Source organism: Dasypus novemcinctus, chromosome 25 (genome assembly GCF_030445035.2).
Source record: "Dasypus novemcinctus isolate mDasNov1 chromosome 25, mDasNov1.1.hap2, whole genome shotgun sequence".
NCBI lineage: Eukaryota > Metazoa > Chordata > Mammalia > Cingulata > Dasypodidae > Dasypus > Dasypus novemcinctus.
In genome coordinates this window covers 11260127-11277946 of record NC_080697.1, presented here as the reverse complement: position 1 = coordinate 11277946, position 17820 = coordinate 11260127, and the positions used below count along the sequence as shown (strand labels likewise).

General features: G+C 39.3%; 1 long non-coding RNA gene across 3 annotated transcripts; it reads right to left on the bottom strand.

Annotated features, from left to right (window-relative positions):
- Positions 1-4043: 4043 nt before the first annotated feature.
- On the bottom strand, positions 4044-13362 carry LOC101423501 (uncharacterized). Of its 3 annotated transcripts, none has more exons than XR_187839.5 (4): positions 13226-13362; positions 8377-8634; positions 6968-7068; positions 4044-4371 (listed from the first exon to the last, which is right to left on the bottom strand). It is a non-coding gene; the product is annotated as an uncharacterized lncRNA (long non-coding RNA). The 3 variants fall into 3 exon arrangements; XR_009183403.2 differs by lacking the exon at positions 13226-13362 and adding an exon at positions 11242-11266; XR_011647456.1 differs by lacking the exon at positions 13226-13362 and adding an exon at positions 9462-9486.
- Between the last annotated feature and the right edge of the window lie 4458 nt (positions 13363-17820).

Below are 17820 nucleotides of genomic sequence, written 5' to 3'. Positions count from 1 at the left end.
TGGGAAGTAGGTGCTCAACAGCTTGAGCCACATCCGCTCCCTGATTGTTTTTATAAAAACCTGACCAGGTTAGGAAATCATTGACTTACAGAAGGGTTTCTCAGCCTTGGCATGGTTGATATTTTGAGACAGCTGATTCTTTGCTGTGGGGGCTGGACAGTGCATTGCAGAGCATTTATTTAGCAGCAGCCCTGGCCTCCACCCACCAGACGCCAGTTGTACCTCCTCTCCCCTCCTTTGTGAAAACCGGGCTGACTCCAGACATTTCCGGATGCACTCTGGGGTGAAATCACTACCAGCTGAGAACTGCTTCTCTAGGACAACCCTGCTGCATAGAACTTTCGGCAGTGAGGAAAATGCTCTACGCCTACACTGTCCAATACAATATTATAAGCTGTGGCTGTTGAACACTGAAAATGAAATTAGTTCTTTACATTAATTCTAGAGCATTTCCCCCATTGCAGAAAGTTCTATGCAGCAGGGTTGTCCTGAAGCAGCAATTCTCAGCTGGGAGTGATTTTGAAAGTGATTTTTGCGTTTTATTTTTTAATTTAATTTTAAAGTCATATGTGACTAATGGCTACCATATTGGACATACAGGACTATAGGCATTGGACTCCATGAAATTTCTCCCTAATATTTTCTCTGGAAAATAATTTACATGTATAGGAAATATACCTAATTTATTCTCTGAGTCAGACAAAATTTGGGAAGATGACTAACTGAAAGTTTACTTGCTACCCAGGAAATATTTTTATTACCATCCAGATTATTAGATTTAAGGCAATTTGGCTGAGAACAAGGTTCTTTCAGACCCAGTCTTGATCTCTTATTGTCAGTCCTTATTAATATTATCCTGGGGAAAATTCCCACCATTAGGTTTTTCTCAACTCTTCACAGATTAAACAGAGTCACCATATGACTCAGCAATTCCACTCCTAGCTATATATATACCCAAGATAAATGAAACCATGTGTCCACACAAAAACTTACACACAAGTGTTCCTGGAAAAACAGCCAAAAAGTGGAAACAACCCTGATGTCCACCAATTGATGAATGGGTAAATAAAATGTAGTGTATCCAGACAATGGAATATTATTTGTCCATAAAGGGGAATGAAGTATTGATATGTGATAAAACACAAATGACCCTTGAAAACATTATGCTAAGTGAAAGAAACCAGTCACAGTCACAAAAGACACATTGTATGACTCCGTTTACGAAATAGCCAGAACAGGCAAATCTATAAAATAGTAAGTAGTGGTTCCCAAGGGCTAAGATAATGGGGAATTGGGGGACAGTGGCTAACAGGTATACTGTTTTGTTTTAGGATGATGAAAATGTTCTAAAATTGGTTTTGGTAATGGTTACACAACTCTGTGAGTAACCTTTATGCTTTAATTTGGTGAATTCTACAGTATGCAAATTATATCTCAAAAAAATCTGTTAAAAAGTCAATGCAATTTGCTGTATAAATAGACATAAAGAGAAAATCCACATGATCTTATCAATTTATCCATAATATTTATTTTTGACTTGGAAGTGGATTTTGATAATGTTATCATCTTATTCCAAAATAGTCTCTCCACTGGCTACCACCACTCTCATTCCTGGTATAATTGAAGTGGCCCTGCCCGGAGTCCCAACTCGAGCTGAAAATCCTTGATTTTGACTACTTAACTCAACAAATATGCCACCTGAAGAGATCCACTATAAAACTGTGTATGAGGGAAGCAGACTTGGTCCAATGGATAGGGTGTCCGCCTACCACATGGGAGGTCCATGGTTCAAGCCCCAGGCCTCCTTGACCCGTGTGGAGCTGGCCCATGTGCAGTGCTGATGCGTGCAAGGGGTGCCTTGCCACGCAGGGGTGTCCCCCACATAGGGGAGCCCCACGTGCAAGGAGTGTGCCCCGTAAGGAGAGCCACCCAGCACAAAAGAAAGTGCAGCCTGCCCAGGAATGGCACCACACACACGGAGAGCTGACACAACAAGATGATGCAACAAAAAGAAACACAGATTCCCAGTGCCGCTGATAAGGATAGAAGTGGTCACAGAAGAACACATGGTGAATGGACAGAGAGAGCAGACAACTGGGGGGTGGGGGGAAGGGGAGAGAAATAAATAAAAAATAAATCTTTAAAAACAAAGCAAAACTGTGTATGAAAGAAACCCTTGGCATCTCCCCCACCTGCGACTCCAAGACCCATCCTTGTAACTCCTGAGCCATCCAGCCTCTCCTGTCTGAAGGAATCTTGGCCATGTGAACACCACCCGTGAGAAGAGGGGACAGAAGCTTCCCAATATCCAGCCTGATTTTGTCATGAGCCTCGTGGGTCAGACCCTGCCCTGGATGTCCTCAAATGCTGCACCGTGCAATATAACCAGCTCTTTCAGGGCTTTAGAAGATGACGTCCACTTTTAGGACCTTGAACTCCCTGTGTAGGCACCAGGAGAGCCCATTCTCCAATTTCAAGCTCATCTAACTCAGATAACTCTACAAGAAATGAAAATGTTTCTAGGTTTTTTGTTCTAAAGCAAGTCCTGGCATTGAAGCATCTGCCAGGCCTGTTATCTGAGTGCTGACTGCTCAGGAGACCTCCTTGGTGTGTGGAGAAGGCTGGAAAAGGAAAACAGCAAATACCAGTGCATCATGTAAACCAAAAGAATTGTATCTAAGACAGTTAGGGCTTCTGTCCACCAGAACTGATAATGTCACGTGAAGGTTAAACCATTGGTCAAGTGGTTGGACAGACAGAGGATGGCAAGACCTGTTATGGAATGTGTAAACAAATGTAGAGGCTCAGTTTGGAAAACAGGAGGAAGAAAGGCTTTTTAAGGAAAGATGTGTAGGGAGCAATATTAAGTCTATAACTCTGTCATTAGACAAGGCAGTGGTCCATAGATTGAAAAACAGGGACACTGGCCTGTATGTGAGAATTAACATATTTCTCATCTTTTTTCTATTCACTGAGGATGCAGATGAAGCCATAAAGCTTTCCCAAGGTCTTTGGAACAGTTCTGGGAAGTTTCTGATTAATTTGGAGGAAGGGTTGCATCTTTAGGACAAGATGTATCAACTAGATATGGCGAGCACTCCCTGGACCCTCACCATCTGGCTGGATTGGGCACCCTTCCTCTGTGTTCTGATAGCACCATGTGCAAATCTTCAGTGGAGTCCTTCAGCCACTGTATTTTAGAGTTGTTACTTTTGATCTGCTTTCCCCGCCCAGACAGTAAACTGCTCAAGGATTAGAGCTTGTTATTTGTGGGGTTTTCAGTTACTAAGTGCCTCTCTCAGAGTTTACAGACAGGAATGCTTTTCCATCTCTGGTAGGTAGGGTTTCATTTTCAGGTGAAACATAGGCCAATTGCCTCCTTCTCAGATGACGTAGTTCAGTAGGTTAACACTATAACTAGGCTCGACCGTAAGACCTCACGGTAAGTCAGACTGTAATAGCATACTGAGTGCCACCAGAACTGGGCTGGGTCCACAGTGGCTACTCTCTTCAACACTGATACTGGAGCGTGTCTAGTATCTTTATAGGGCATCGAGGCAAGTGTCTTTCAGAGGGTGTTATCACATGGACTTTAGATATTCGAACTCTATGCCCCTGGCCGGCGCCCTGGTGAGCTTTATTTGTTATTCCTGCCCTGTTTATGTAAGATGCTAAAAAGGAACATCCTGAAGTACTTCATGCACCTTGCCCGTTACTTATCCTCATGGGCGTTGAGGGGGAAGTAATTGAACCACTGAATGTACTGATTTATATCTGAGATAATGTACCCAAATCTCCGAAATGGAATTAGAAAATTTATTGTTTCCCTTGCATGCTCTAGATCACCAGACCTCAGTCCCAGAACTTGTCCCCTTTTCTTTTCTTTTCCTTCCTCCTTCCCTTTGCTTCCCTTCCCTTTCTATCCATCTCTTCCCCTGAACACAACATTTCAATTTCAAGTTTATAATGGATTGAGTAAGAGATGTGTTTTCATCAAATCTCTGGTTTATGGTCTTCTTTACCCTTACACCAACAAAGTAAAGTTACAACACACATAGTTTCTTTATTGCTAGACTGCCTGTGTCTGTACTGGCATTATCTCAGTTTGAAAAAAAAAAAGAGAGAGAAACGAAGCCCAGGGTGCCCCATGAGCTGGTCATTATCACCAGAGTTATAAGAATCCTCTTCCCACACGCTTCCTTCCCCTCCTCCGCAGGCTCCTGGGATTCGAGAGCAGCAGCTAGAAATGCTCTGGTCACTGTGTTGCAGAGAACACCAGTAGTGGGACTTTGGACTGAAGGAATCTGTATTTGTCAAACCTTTGCCCAGAGTTATAAATCTATGTGCCGCGTGGCAGGGATGGCTCTGACTCTGAAACAAAGAACAAAGAGCATTTTAGTTAGTCACACAGAGGAACACACGGAAGACGCAGAAATCTCAGGAGTTTGACTCCTGTGCATCCCCGTCCTGGGTGCTGCCCTGCCTTCCTTTCAGTTCCTAAAGGGCAGATTCCTCAGAGTTCTAGCTCCAAATCTGGAGTTTTCCATCAATAAAGCTAGTATCAGAATCATCACTGAGGTCTACAACTCCATTTTAATAATGATGAAGATAGATTTTTCATTGTCCTAAAACCTGAAAGTAACCTACAACCCAGAAGTCATCACATCTTACTCGAATGAAAGAGCCAGGGTTTCTAACAGCCATTGGCACAAGGCCCCTTGCCACTATGCCTGAATGGGATCTTGAAAACTTTTTTTAAGTACAGTACAATTTCATGTAGAAAATTTTGGAAATGTGTCAGGGCTTTAGAAAAAAAATCCCAATCCCACCACAAAGCATTTTGCTAACCTTGATGTTTGGTGATTATCTTACAGAATAGAAAAGAAATAAGATGTCTGCTTTTAATTTTTAAATCCTGAGTTTTACTACATATTATGCAAAATATAAAAGCATGCTTGGAGAGGGATCTTGCTCAAGATGGGCTGCATATTATAACAGGGGCTTAGCAAATTGCAAAATCAAGCCAGAGGCTTGAAAGTGTGTACAGAAGGGCATTCTCTGTGAAGATTCTGGCAGTGCCAAGAAAATCCAGTACTCACTCTTGTCCAAATCCTGCCCTCTTCACCTGGAGGGCACAGTCCACATTCAATGGAGGGATTCCAAAGATGTGTGCTATTACCCCTGAGTTCTTGTCACAAATGACTACATTCAGGTGATTGAAAGTGAGAGAATGATGGACATTTGTGGGACTTTTTTATCCTGCCAATAGAAGCCTCCAGCTGCCCTGCAGAATAAAGAGGCAGATCTTTGAAAGGTGGTTTCCAAACCATGGTTGGATTTCTCTGGGGATACATGGAAGTTCTGTTAAGAATGAGGTTCAGCTAAGTGCTAAGTCAGGCTCTGTTGGCCTTAACTCAAAGTATTTATTGAGAGGATCCCTGGTTTGGAATGATCTTAAATTGTTCTGTAAACTCTGTAGGGCCCTTGGGCCATCTACTTAGGCAGCTACACTTACACACGATGTTTCTCCAGGAGTTCATGAGTACACACCTGTCTTTTCCACCTTGCGTTTTCCATTGCATTACTCAATTTCAAACTCAGAAATTTAGAAGACAAAAAAAATAGAGTTCCCTCTCCTGGCTTCCTTTTCCTCATGTGTACAAGAGAGGGTTGGCTGGGTGCTGTCCCCTGCTCTGTAATCTGAGCTCCCTGGTTCTAAAGACTAACTGTCCCTCATCAAGCAGGGCCATGTAATCACTAACCCAGGTCAACAGTGCTAGCTTGTTGGGAAAGCTGGTATTTACTCAAGCGATTCTTCAGTGATGGCCCCTGTAAGCCTTGTTTTTCACTTCTCAGTTACTATGTAGGAGGTTAGGGCCCCTGACAAGGGGACTTCAAAGATGGAAAGAGAGGGAAAGAAGCTGTGGTTGAGGCAGTCCAGTTGCTTTGTCATGTTTTGTTTTGTTTTAATAATTTGCTGCTTCTTATCTTTTTGAGTTTCAGGTGCCTATTACTTATTAACTGACTACCTCTTTTGTTTGCATAGCATATTGCCTTAATTTCTTAGCTGACATCTTCTCAAATGATTTCTGATAGCTGTCCCTTAATTCCAACATTTTCCCAAAAAGTCCTTGGAATCCACTAACAACTGTGAGGTAGGAAGGTCTGATTATGCCTCTTTAATAATGAAGAAACTGAAACACCTGGAGGTTAAACATATCAAGGCAGCAGAACTCATCTTGCTTAATGGTAAGTGGCGTACAATTTCAATTCTTCAGGAGAAGGGAGAGTCTGCCCAAAACGAGTAGAAGTGCATGGACATCTAAATAGTCTACGGATCGCTCTATCACAGGTGGCAGTATGGAGATAAATACTCAGATCATTTTATTTCCCCATTAGGTCTTTTGTTTTAGGCTCAATGTCTTAAATGAGCTACCTGTCTTTCTGTGTGCTCCAGCACTGACAACCCAGAAAGGCTGGACGTCGCAACCACCCCCTTTGGTCACAGTCCATCTCTGCAGAACAGAGATGTTCTAATCAACAGTGGTGGCTCCGGACCCCAGGTGAGTTCAATCATCTCTGGCCTCTCTAAACTCTGCGGGTATGAGATGGAACTGACCAAGGAGGTCTGCATTCTCCAGAGACTGAGGGTGAAGGAATCAAGAAAATAAGAACTGTCCCCAAACACCAAAGAACAACTTTCCTGAGTAGTATAAATGCACTTGGTAAAACATGTTATAGAATCAGAGAACTTGAAGAAACTATCCACTTTATCCCCTGCTCTCAAATAATTAACAAGGATGCTTTGAGTTACTTCTTGTACACTCAGGCATGTGTTGAGATGGTATCCAACCCATACCATTTTCAGTAATTGCATTATTCAGAGTTTCCTTTGGTAATCCATTCCAGTGTCTCCCCAAATCTAACTACCCAGTGAATACCCAACCTAAATCCTTTTGCTACTTACTTAAGCCATTTATTTTCTTTGATATCTTGGAAGATGTAGGGAACAGCAGGTCCTCTCTTCTGGAATATTTCTCAATGTGTGAGCTTGCCCTTTGCAGTGGCCTAGAGGGCAGAGAGCACATACAGGAGAATCTCAAAGAACACAGACTATTGAATTCTCCAAATAATGCAAAGACTCACGAGTATTATGCTACGGTGCTGACTTTGCCACATTTTACCTCTGTAATCTTGGGCAAATGATTTAACATCTCAAAGATTCTATTTTTTCTTTCGTAAAATAAATAATACTTAAACCAAAGATTACTGTAAATATTAAAAGGAGTAATGTATGCAAAAAATTGAAAACTGTTATGCACAGTACAGATGCCAGATAGCATAATTGTTATGAGGATTAAGTCAGAATAACGTTAAAATGATACACTGCCTAGTTTATAGAAGATATTTGATATCCTTAGGTTTTTAAAATGATAATGGTCATTACATGGTCCCCTTTTTGCAGAGGATATGCAGACATGACTAAGAGAAGACATGGCCCTTAGCATTCGTTGGAGAGGGTGGACACATGGATGAGACAGTAGAGAACAATAGACAAGTACTTTGTGATTCAAGGATGCTCTCAGAGACAGGAGAAGGTGGCAAAGCACGTGCTGGCTGGGACTGACTAAAGAAGACTGGCTCCATGGAGCTGCCAACCTAGACTGGGCATAATGCTTTAGATCCAGGGCACAGTCAAAGTTTTCCCACTTAGGAAATGCTCAGGACTCAATTCCAGAGTTTCCCAGCAACTGCCCCTCCTGTCTCTACCTTTAAAAGCAGCCCGGGGAGAGTGTGAACTACAGAGTAAACTATTACTTGTATAGTACAGTAGTGCCCCAAAATGTGTTCACTGAGTGCAATGAGTGTGCCACCATGATGGGGGAGGTTGTTGGTGTGGGAGGAGTGGGGGGGGGGTGAGGGGTATGCGGGAACCTCTAATATTTTTTAATGTAACATTTTTTGGGTGATGTATATATCTTCAAAAATTACAGTTTACAGAAATGATGGGGTGGGGGGTAGGGAGTATATGGGAACCTCTTAACTTTTTTTATGTTTTTTAATGTAATATTCTTTGGGATCTATTAACTTGAATTTTTTAAAAGTATAAAAAAAAATAGCAGCCACTTTTTTTGCATTCCAACTTGACTGCCAGGAGTACTGTGTGACACTGACAAGTTGGTATTTTCTATTGTGGGGCACCTTCACACTTAGAGAGGCAGAGACCAGCCACCTTAGGCACCCCTTGGAAACTAGGAACTGGGAGGGAAGGGGTGGCATAGAGAAAACCAGAACGCCAGGTACTGATTGACTGATTAATTATCCAGGTAAGCTGAGATAAGCAGCAGCTTATCGTTAATGTCATCAGATACTCACGGTTCAGCCACAGTAGTGACGCCTTGTTGCTGTATGTGCCATCTCTTCAGGGTGCCAAAACGGAGAAAGCTCTGGTTACGGTGGTGGGCTTGGCACAGAGCCTGGCGTCAGGCTGAGCGATACCGGGGAAGGAGCTCGGCATTAATGACAGACACACCTGGGTTCAAATCCAAGTTCTGTCGCTCGCAGCTTGTGCATATGACCGATTGTTTCACTTCTCTGAACTTCGCGTAGGGAGAGTACTAGTAACCTACACACCTGCATAATAATACCTACGTTACTGGGTTGAGGATAAGATCATGACCATTTATACAATATCCTGTATATATAAAGGACATTCTAAATATGAGATGAAAATAAGTAGTAAAGTTTCCAGGGAATATAGCTATGATTGCTTCTGGATTAGGAATTACGTCCATGACAGTTCTGAGTACTTTACATTAATAAATCATTTAACCCTTGGAAAAATCCTTGGAGGTAGGTATTATTGTTATCCACACTTTACATGAGGACACTGAAGCACAGAGAAGTTAATATGCTTGCCAAACATCACAAAGCTATTAAGTAGGGGCACTGCAGCCTATGCTCTAAATTATTAAAATGTAGATCAGAAATGAAATTTAACAAGCCCCTAAGGGATGAATTCACTAGGCCTTAAAAGATGTAATGTTGCCTTTAATAGCTGAGATGATTAGCAAAGACAAAAAGAAATGCATCTTCAAGTCCCTACAGCAAAGCGTAGGAAGGTTATTTTCTGGTCCTACTAAATTTCTCTCCAGCATTAATTTCATGGATAAAGATAATGAAACATAAGTTGCTATGTCCAATTAATGATATATACTGCATTTTATAAACGTAGCCATTAAAATATTTAAAGATTGAAGTAATTAAATTTTTATTGCTTAAGGCTCCTTTACATTTTTGCTAATTTTAAAATTCAAAAATTTTAATATGGATATAGTTCAATAAGTACATTTTTCTCATTACTAATGAAAAATAAAGAGATCATCAGTAAGGATTCAGTTTCCCTTTTGCTTAGAGTGTGACTACAATTCTAAAAGATGCTGGTAGGAGTAAAATTATACCTCAGAAATACTGAACGTGCCATAGACGTAGTTCCTTGATGTTCTACCTGATAGGAGGTGTGAGAAGTAAAGCATGGCCCAGACAACTCCAAACTCCATGGAGAAATGGAAAGATATTCTGCTTTGAAGTGACTGGTACAAGTAGAGCACACCATGTTAGTTCCATAGAAGGCATTTGATGGAAAATTTTATGGATTAACATTATTTTTAAATCATACAGTAAGAATATTACGAATAAACATGAAATACAGGAAACTTCATAGTTCCAAATGCCTTTCTTAGTTAAACAACATCATCAACAACAAAAAGAGTGGCCCTCACAATATAAAAAATAATAATAAAAATAAAGAAAGCAGAAGGAAGGAATTAATAAAAATAAAAGCAAAACTAAATTAGAAAATGTTGAAATTATTAAATAAAAATTTCTGTTGTTTGAAAATATATCATCCTTTAGAAACTGCAATCAAGAAAAATAGTGCACGACAGGCCTGAGAAAAGGGATATAACCAACGATATGGAAATTCAGTTTTAAATTAACAAAGGGAACATAGCACATATTTGTTTCCTCACAAATATTAATATCTGAATGAAAAGGATGAATTTATATGAAAATACAAATTATCATAATTAACTTAGCTAGAGAGTAGATCAATAACCAGAGAAGAAATTGGAACCAAGTAAAAAATGAATCCCTCAAAAAAGCACCATGCTGCAATGATTCAATATATATATAAGTTCTTCAAAGAAAACCTTGCAAAGCTTCTCAGTTTATAGTTAACATAAACACAATATTAAAATTGGACAAAGGACAAAAAAAGAAAACCATAAACTAATATAACATTTGAATGATTTTCAAAAAGTATAAACAAAATCTAATCCAGCATTGCATTAAAATAGTACTATATCATGCCCAATTGGGTTTTATTTGAATATAGTTCTATTTTAGGAAATCTATTAATATAATAACTGTAATTTATTAAATTAGGTGATTTAAGGGGGAAAGCCATATAAGAAGTACTGGTATTTGGCATCTAACCATCATAAAAAATAGATAGCAATCCATCAAGCTGAAGAAGTACAGCTGATCAAAAAGTTAATACAGTGATAAGAAAAGTACTTTAAACAATTTTAATTAGTATCTTCGGAGAGATGTAGAATGACATTGCAATAATGAATTGGGAAACATCTGTTATAAAACAAACCAGGAAAAACCTTGGAAATAAAAATTTAATTATTAAAATTTAAAAATCAGCAGATATATGAGTAGAAAATTAGGCTCAGCTGAAAATGAAATTAGAGATCTGGAAGACAGAACCAAGGAAGGCAGCACAAAGTTATAAAAAGATGAAAATTTAAGAAACATGAAAGAGGTATTTAAGTCCTGGTATCTATCTAACAGAGAATAAAGAGAATGGAAGGGAGGTGAAAGCTGAAAAAAATAAAAGGAGGGAATTCCTTAAAAGTTGAAGAAAAACATAAGTCCTCAGATAACTGGTTTGAATCCAACTATAGAGCAGGAGTAAATAAACAAATTACATAATCAAAAGGCCCCACACCTGTACAAATACACTGAAAGCTCAGAAAATTGAGGATATAGTCGATGTGCTAAGAACTGCTAGGATAAAGAAAAACTGTTAAAGTTTCCAGAGGGGAACAGAAAAAGGCTGTTCTAAGTCTTTCCATTCAGATTTGGCATTGAGTTTTTCATCAACAATACTGGAAGGAAAAGAAGGCATTGGAGGGAAGCAGAGCTGGCCCAGCAGTTAGGGTGTTCATCTACCACATGGGAGGTCCGCGGTTCAAACCCTGGGTGACCCGTGTGGAGCTGGCCTATGCGCAGTGCTGATGCACGCAAGGAGTGCCCTGCCACGCAGGGGTGTCCCCCGCGTAGGGGAGCCCCACGTGCAAGGAGTGCGCCCCATAAGGAGAGCCGCCAAGCACGAAAGAAAGTGCAGCCTGCCCAGGAATGGTGCCGCCCACACGGAGAGCTGACGCAACAAGATAACGCAACAAAAAGAGGCACAGATTCCCGTGCTGCTGACAACAGAAGCGGACAAAAACAAGAACACACAGCAAATAGACACGGAAAACAGATAACCGGGTTGGGGGGGGGGGGGGAAGGGGGGGAAAGAGGGGAAGGCGGGGAAGGGGAGAGAAATAAATAAAAATAAAATAAATCTTTAAAAAAAAAGGCATTGGAGCAATATCTTCTGTTTGCTGAAGGAAAATAAATTCATATCTAAATTTATACATCCAGCCAAAGTATCACTGAAATGTGAAGGTGAAATAAAGATTTTCAATGCCCAGGTATTCACAGTTTTAATTACCCTAGCCGATCCTCTCTGAATGTTAAAAGTACTACTAGAGAATATAAGAATAAAATGAATCCTGAACTTAGTAGTGAGCTGCAGTGGTTAGTAAAGAAAATCGTAAACTTACTGTTTCTATGAAATATGGATTTTAAACTTAACTTTAAAAAAAGTAGGTGTCAAAATTCCAGTCAATATGGGATATGGAAGACGGAGGCCAGGGGTGCTGACGAAGAGCTTAGGAAAATAAAAGCACACTAAGTTCATCAAATAAAGATGAGGGGTAGTGATTTTTAGCTCTGGACACTGTTAGAAAAATATAGATTTAACCACTTGTGATAAAATGTAAATGTAACCACTAAACGAATGTGTAATTTTCAAAGGAGTAATGAAAAAAAGAACTAAGAAAATTCTATTAATCTACAGGAAGGCTAGGAAAGGGGAACAAGAAAGCATGAGAGAGAGAGAGGATGGTAAACGGACAACACAAAATAAGACGGCAAGAATAGGTCTCAATATGCTGAAAATAACAATAAATATGGTTTGGTTAAGCTTGCTTCAGTTGAAATAAAATAGCAGTTTGGATTTTTTAAGAATTCCACTCTGCAGCTGATTAGAGACAAGTCAAAACTGGATGACTCAAAGTTTGAAAACCTGTGCCTCACAGGTACTAACCAACAGAAAACAGTACAGAACTATCAATATCAGACAAACAATGGAAATTCAAAAACATTAACAGTATCAAAAAGTAACATGTATCTTGTTAAAAACAATTCAGCTAAAAGGTATAATAATCATGAATTTAAATGCCTCAAACATTATTTTGAGGTATGTAGAAAATTGCTGGAATCACAAAGGAAAATTAGGAAATCCACAATCATAATGGGAGACTTTAACGGACTCCAGGGAAACAACAGATTAAGTAGACAAAAATAAGTAAGAATATAGGGTATTTGAATAATGTAATTAGCAAGCTCATTGCGAAAAGATACGCATAGAATTCACAACCAAGAGACTACCCAATTTGTCCATATACTCACATAACATTTATAAAAATTGATCCTGCAGAAGGCCACAAAGGAAATTAAAATAATTTTTAACAAAAAAGGAATGTAGACCACTTACGCTGACCAAAGCACACTGAGATTACAAATCAGAAAAAAAACAACAGCGGACATCTCGATTGTCTGAGTCCTTTCTAAATAACTCATTGGTTAAAGAGCATGTCAAAGTGGAAATTGCAAATTATGTAGAGATAAATGAAAATGAAAGCACTCTATATTAAAAACCTGCTGGTTTTGTTCAGGGAAAGAAATGTATACCTTCAAATGTATTAAGCATTAACCTAAGAATTTGTCAAAGCATTAACCAAATTAGCCTATAAAAGTAGAAAGAAGACATTTAAAAAATAGACTCAGAAATGGATGAAACAACTCAAGTCCCGCTGCATCCTACCTGATTTCTGTCCTCCCGTTTGTAGCAAAACTTCTCAAAACAACTCTCTCTCCACACCATCTCTAGTTCCTCAGCCTCTGATTCTATTTTAAATTCCTCCAATCAGACTTACCCACTCCTTCCACACTCCACCAAAACTTATCTTGTTCAGGCTGCCACGTATCAAATTTCAGCCTATCTTATTTGATCTATCAGTGGGCTGATCATGTAATTTATTATCCAGTCCAGGACACTTTTGAGGGTAAAGGGGAGTGCAATAATTATTTTACTCAATTATGCCTGACAATAGGCATAAATGGGGTCATCTGGTTACCCCATCCGTCAGCAGCATTTGACTCTAGATCCTGCCTGCCTTAAAGTGCCTAACAAGTATGAATGAACAGATAGAATTTATCAAACAGATATAAAATATTTTTAAATCATTTTTGTTGTTTTTTAAAAATTTAATGAAAAAAGAACCCTGGCAAGATTGATCAAGGAAAAAAAGAGAAGCCACAAAACAATGTCAGGAGCAAGGGAAAGACAACAAAAACAGCAAAAACAGCAGGGCAGGAGGAGGGAAAGGGGGGAAAATAAATAAATATTTTTTTTTAAAAAAGCAATCTGCTATATAAAATGTTTTCGAGATAAACGAGGATTGTGAGGAGGATTCTAATGAGATTTTACCTCCAGGGCATATATAATCAAATTCCTCTTGTTTTTTATTATATTCTTATGTCTTATTCATTTGTGTGTATTCAGAGTATTTTCTTCTAAGAAAACTTGACAAAAACTTTATCACCCCAGTATGTCACTGAGGAAACTTCTTGGCACATGTAGGTTTTATATTTTAGTGGAATATTTGCATATAAATGTTTTCATCAAATTACCAAATCAATGGCAATTTATGGAACATGAAAAGCTGAATTAATTTCATCTGGGTAGAGAAAGAATACCTCATTGCTCCTGATTGCTTCAACAGTGTGCTTCATGTTTTCTGAAGTCATATGAAAAATGGATATCTAATGGCAAAAATATATAAACATATTTAAAAATAAAGATAGGGTCATATCAAGGAGTTAGAGAAGATGAGGTTTAGAAGATTTAATCCTTAATCTTACACTCAGGGAAACCGAGGTCCCAAGAATTCCTCCAAATCCCACATAACCTTTTTATTTCCCATGAGCCCTTCCCAGGTATTGTGCACAAACTTGCATTTATACGAAGAATATGGCTTATATATGGTGGGGAACCATTGGAGATTTGAATTTAAGGAAAGGCACAACCGTAAGTGTTTTGAAGAGATTATTAGCTGTGAATTGAGGATGAATTGGTTAAGGAGACCCTGGAGACTGTTTAGGAGTCTTGTGTAAGAGACATTAGACCACATGCCTCTTCTCTTCCATGAATAGAGCTCAGCTGTCAATGCCTGATCCAATCTAGTCCACTCTTTTTCATTGTCTCGAGAATCTGAGAAACACTGAGATTGGGAATCTGTAGCTGAGTCGTATTCATGGTAGAACTCTAAACAGAAAGCCTGTCTACTCTTGCTGTTGAGGTCCCAGAGCTACCTGAGGACTTGTTTAAAAATTTCCCTGGTATCCATAAGACACTCCATGTGCGTCCAGAAAATTCTCTTTTTTAAGTTAAACTACTTTAAATGTGACTTCTTTTGCTTTCTACCAAAAAGATTTTGATGCAACAATGCTTAATAGACTGAACAATATACATTCATTGGCTATTTGAGGAAGTTTTGCCACCAGAGGAAGGTTGCAAATGTGCATGCACATGCGCACACACACACATACACATGACCCAAAAAGTCTCTAATTAGATTACAAAACTTTTGACTCAGTCATCAGCAAAACACATTTATTCAAATTATGGAAAAGGCCAAGCAGCTACATATCTCCCTCTCTTAATATTCTCTACCTTTACGAAAGCATTTTTAGATCGCAATTATTATTTTCATGATCATCATTGCTAAAATAAAACAACACTTTATTGTCTAAAAGTGTTCTGTATTGAATGATAAAAGGTAAGTTTTCATTACTAGATAATTGTCCCAAGTGGAGAATAACTATGTAGTAGGAGGAACACAGATTCTGAAATCTAAGAAACCAGATACCAACAGTGGCTCAGCACTTCCCAGCTGTGCAGCCTTGACATTTCACCTGTCTCGGGGGAGGCTGCACATCTAAGGCAGCCTCCAGCACTCTGATGTTATACCCCTGTTTCTGGCTGATGCTACCACCTTCCCTCCTGAGAAAGCAATAGAGAAAGCAGTGGTCTGGGGAGCTCTAGTTTCATCATTAGTGCACGATCCTTCAGTTGTATTTTTATTTGTTTTTGTGTTTATAGACCCCTATCTTGTAAGGTTCTGAGAACCCTATGTTCCTCACTCACTTTTCCAGCAGGCAAACTCCAGCCAAAATTTAGAGTATTAGAGGCACATCTCTGAATTCAAAACCAATGTCAGGAAGCAGATGTGGCTCAACCAACTGGGCTCCTGTCTACCATATGGGAGGCCCTGGGTTCACCTCCCAGGGCCTCCTTGTAAAGGCAAGCTGGCCCATGCCCGTGGAGAGCTGACGGCCTGAGCCTGCAGAGAGCTGGTGTAGCAAGATGATGCAACAAAGGGAGCCAAGCAGACAAGAAGAACATGCAGCGAATAGACACAGAGAGCAGATAGCAAGCAAATGGCAGGAGGGGGGGATAAATAAATAAAAGAAATCTTTAAAAAAAAACACAAATCAATGTCAGCTCCCCTAATCTCATATCAGAGTCCAGGAGCCCCCAGAACAATGTGGGGGAGAAAACAGGGTAAAAGTTGAAATCCCCCTCCCTCCAGCTTTCTCCTAAATGTCAGCCTTGATCCTTTCTTTTTCCAAGCCACCATCACCTGCCTGTTCCTGTATGAGAGCCTGACATCCCCCTGTCTCCCCAGAATCCTCCAGGATTTTGTGTGACTTGCAGAGTCTGGCTCTAAAATCCATCTACTGTTTCTCCTCTGCCCATCTCCAGGTTAAGATTTGGAAAAAGATGCCAGTAGCCCATACTGGTTTGTTATCTTATCATTTTAGAAGGACACTGAAGGACAAAGCTGTTTTAAAGACTAGGCCAAATCCACACTCTTGGGAAATGGTGGAGTTGGGATTTGACTTCAGTCTGATTCCAGAGCCTTCATGTTTAACACTGTACCAAGGAGGAAATTAAACAGGTTGAAATTAGTATGTGAATGGACGAATAGAGCAATGAAAAAAAATTGAGTCCAGAAATAGACTTATATATATGAGGGTTTTGTTAACAATAAAAGCATTATTTCAAATAAATATAGACAAAATTGAGTGGTTATCAAACATGACTCACTATTGGAAAAAAAATTAAGATTTGACTTTTATCTATTCTTTATGCCAAAATAAATTCCATGTATATCTTGGAATTGAACTTAAAAAGAAATCATAGAGGTATTAGAAGAAAACATGGAAGAATTTGAAAAAAAATAGTAGGGAAGACTTTCTGAGAAAAAGACCAAATTGATATACTCTATGAACTATCAGTTCTTCCTATGTGAATAGCTACCAATTGACTCACACATGGCCAAGAAGATAAATATACTGGCTGTTTATTGCAGCATCATATTTTAATAGCAAAGAACTTGAGGCATCCTAAATGTGCTCCATGGTGGTTGGTTCAATAAATGTGGTACATTAAAGAAGTACACATATGCAATAGTGTACAATACAGCCATTAAAAGAAGGATGTAGGTAGATGTATATATGATAATATGGAAGCACCAAAGCCAATATTTTGTATCAGGTTCAGAAGCCATCACCATTTTTAACCAGTAGCTTGAAAAAGGATGCCATAGTTCATGGTGCAAAGGATAAGACTTATCAAGCATTTTAAGAAGTGCTGGGGGCAGTTACCAAGGTTGGTAAGGGCATTGGGAGTGTTGGTAGAAGAACTGATCCAACTTCTTTGTAGCAGAGGACAATTTGAAAAAATCTGTCAACACATACTAGCTGTGTGATGTTGAGCCTTATTTCCTTCATTGGCAAAATGGAGATACTATCACCTACCTCCTAGTCTTGTTGCAAAGATGAAATGAGGCAGTGTACGTATTGTGCCTGGCAGATAGCTGGTACTTAATAAGTATTAGCTCCATATTCATTAAGTGCAATCCTGCAGGAGGCTTTGATTTCTGTTGGAACAGATGTGAAGGAATCTATTCCAAGTTTTCATTTTTAAGCTGAGATTTCATTTTTTAAGTCAGAGAATATATTCCAGGTTGTTTTGAATAAGCCCCGAGGCAGGACAGGATCATCCTAGCACTCATATGGCTGGTTTATTATACTGGTCAGAAGTCTGGAAATGAACCGCGTCCTCACTGATCCATGGCAAAGACAACAGAGAGTTCAGGAATGAGGAGAAAGGTGATGGGGACACAAAGCCAAGTAGGATTTGACTACAGGAAAATCCACTTATTGCTTAACTAAAATTTGTCTTAGGCTTTCTTAGCAAAATATCCAGGAGATGGAAACATGCCAGGGATATTTTAGACATCTGTCTTCATTCTGATCTGAATTCAATCACCTCTGTAATGAGAATTCTCT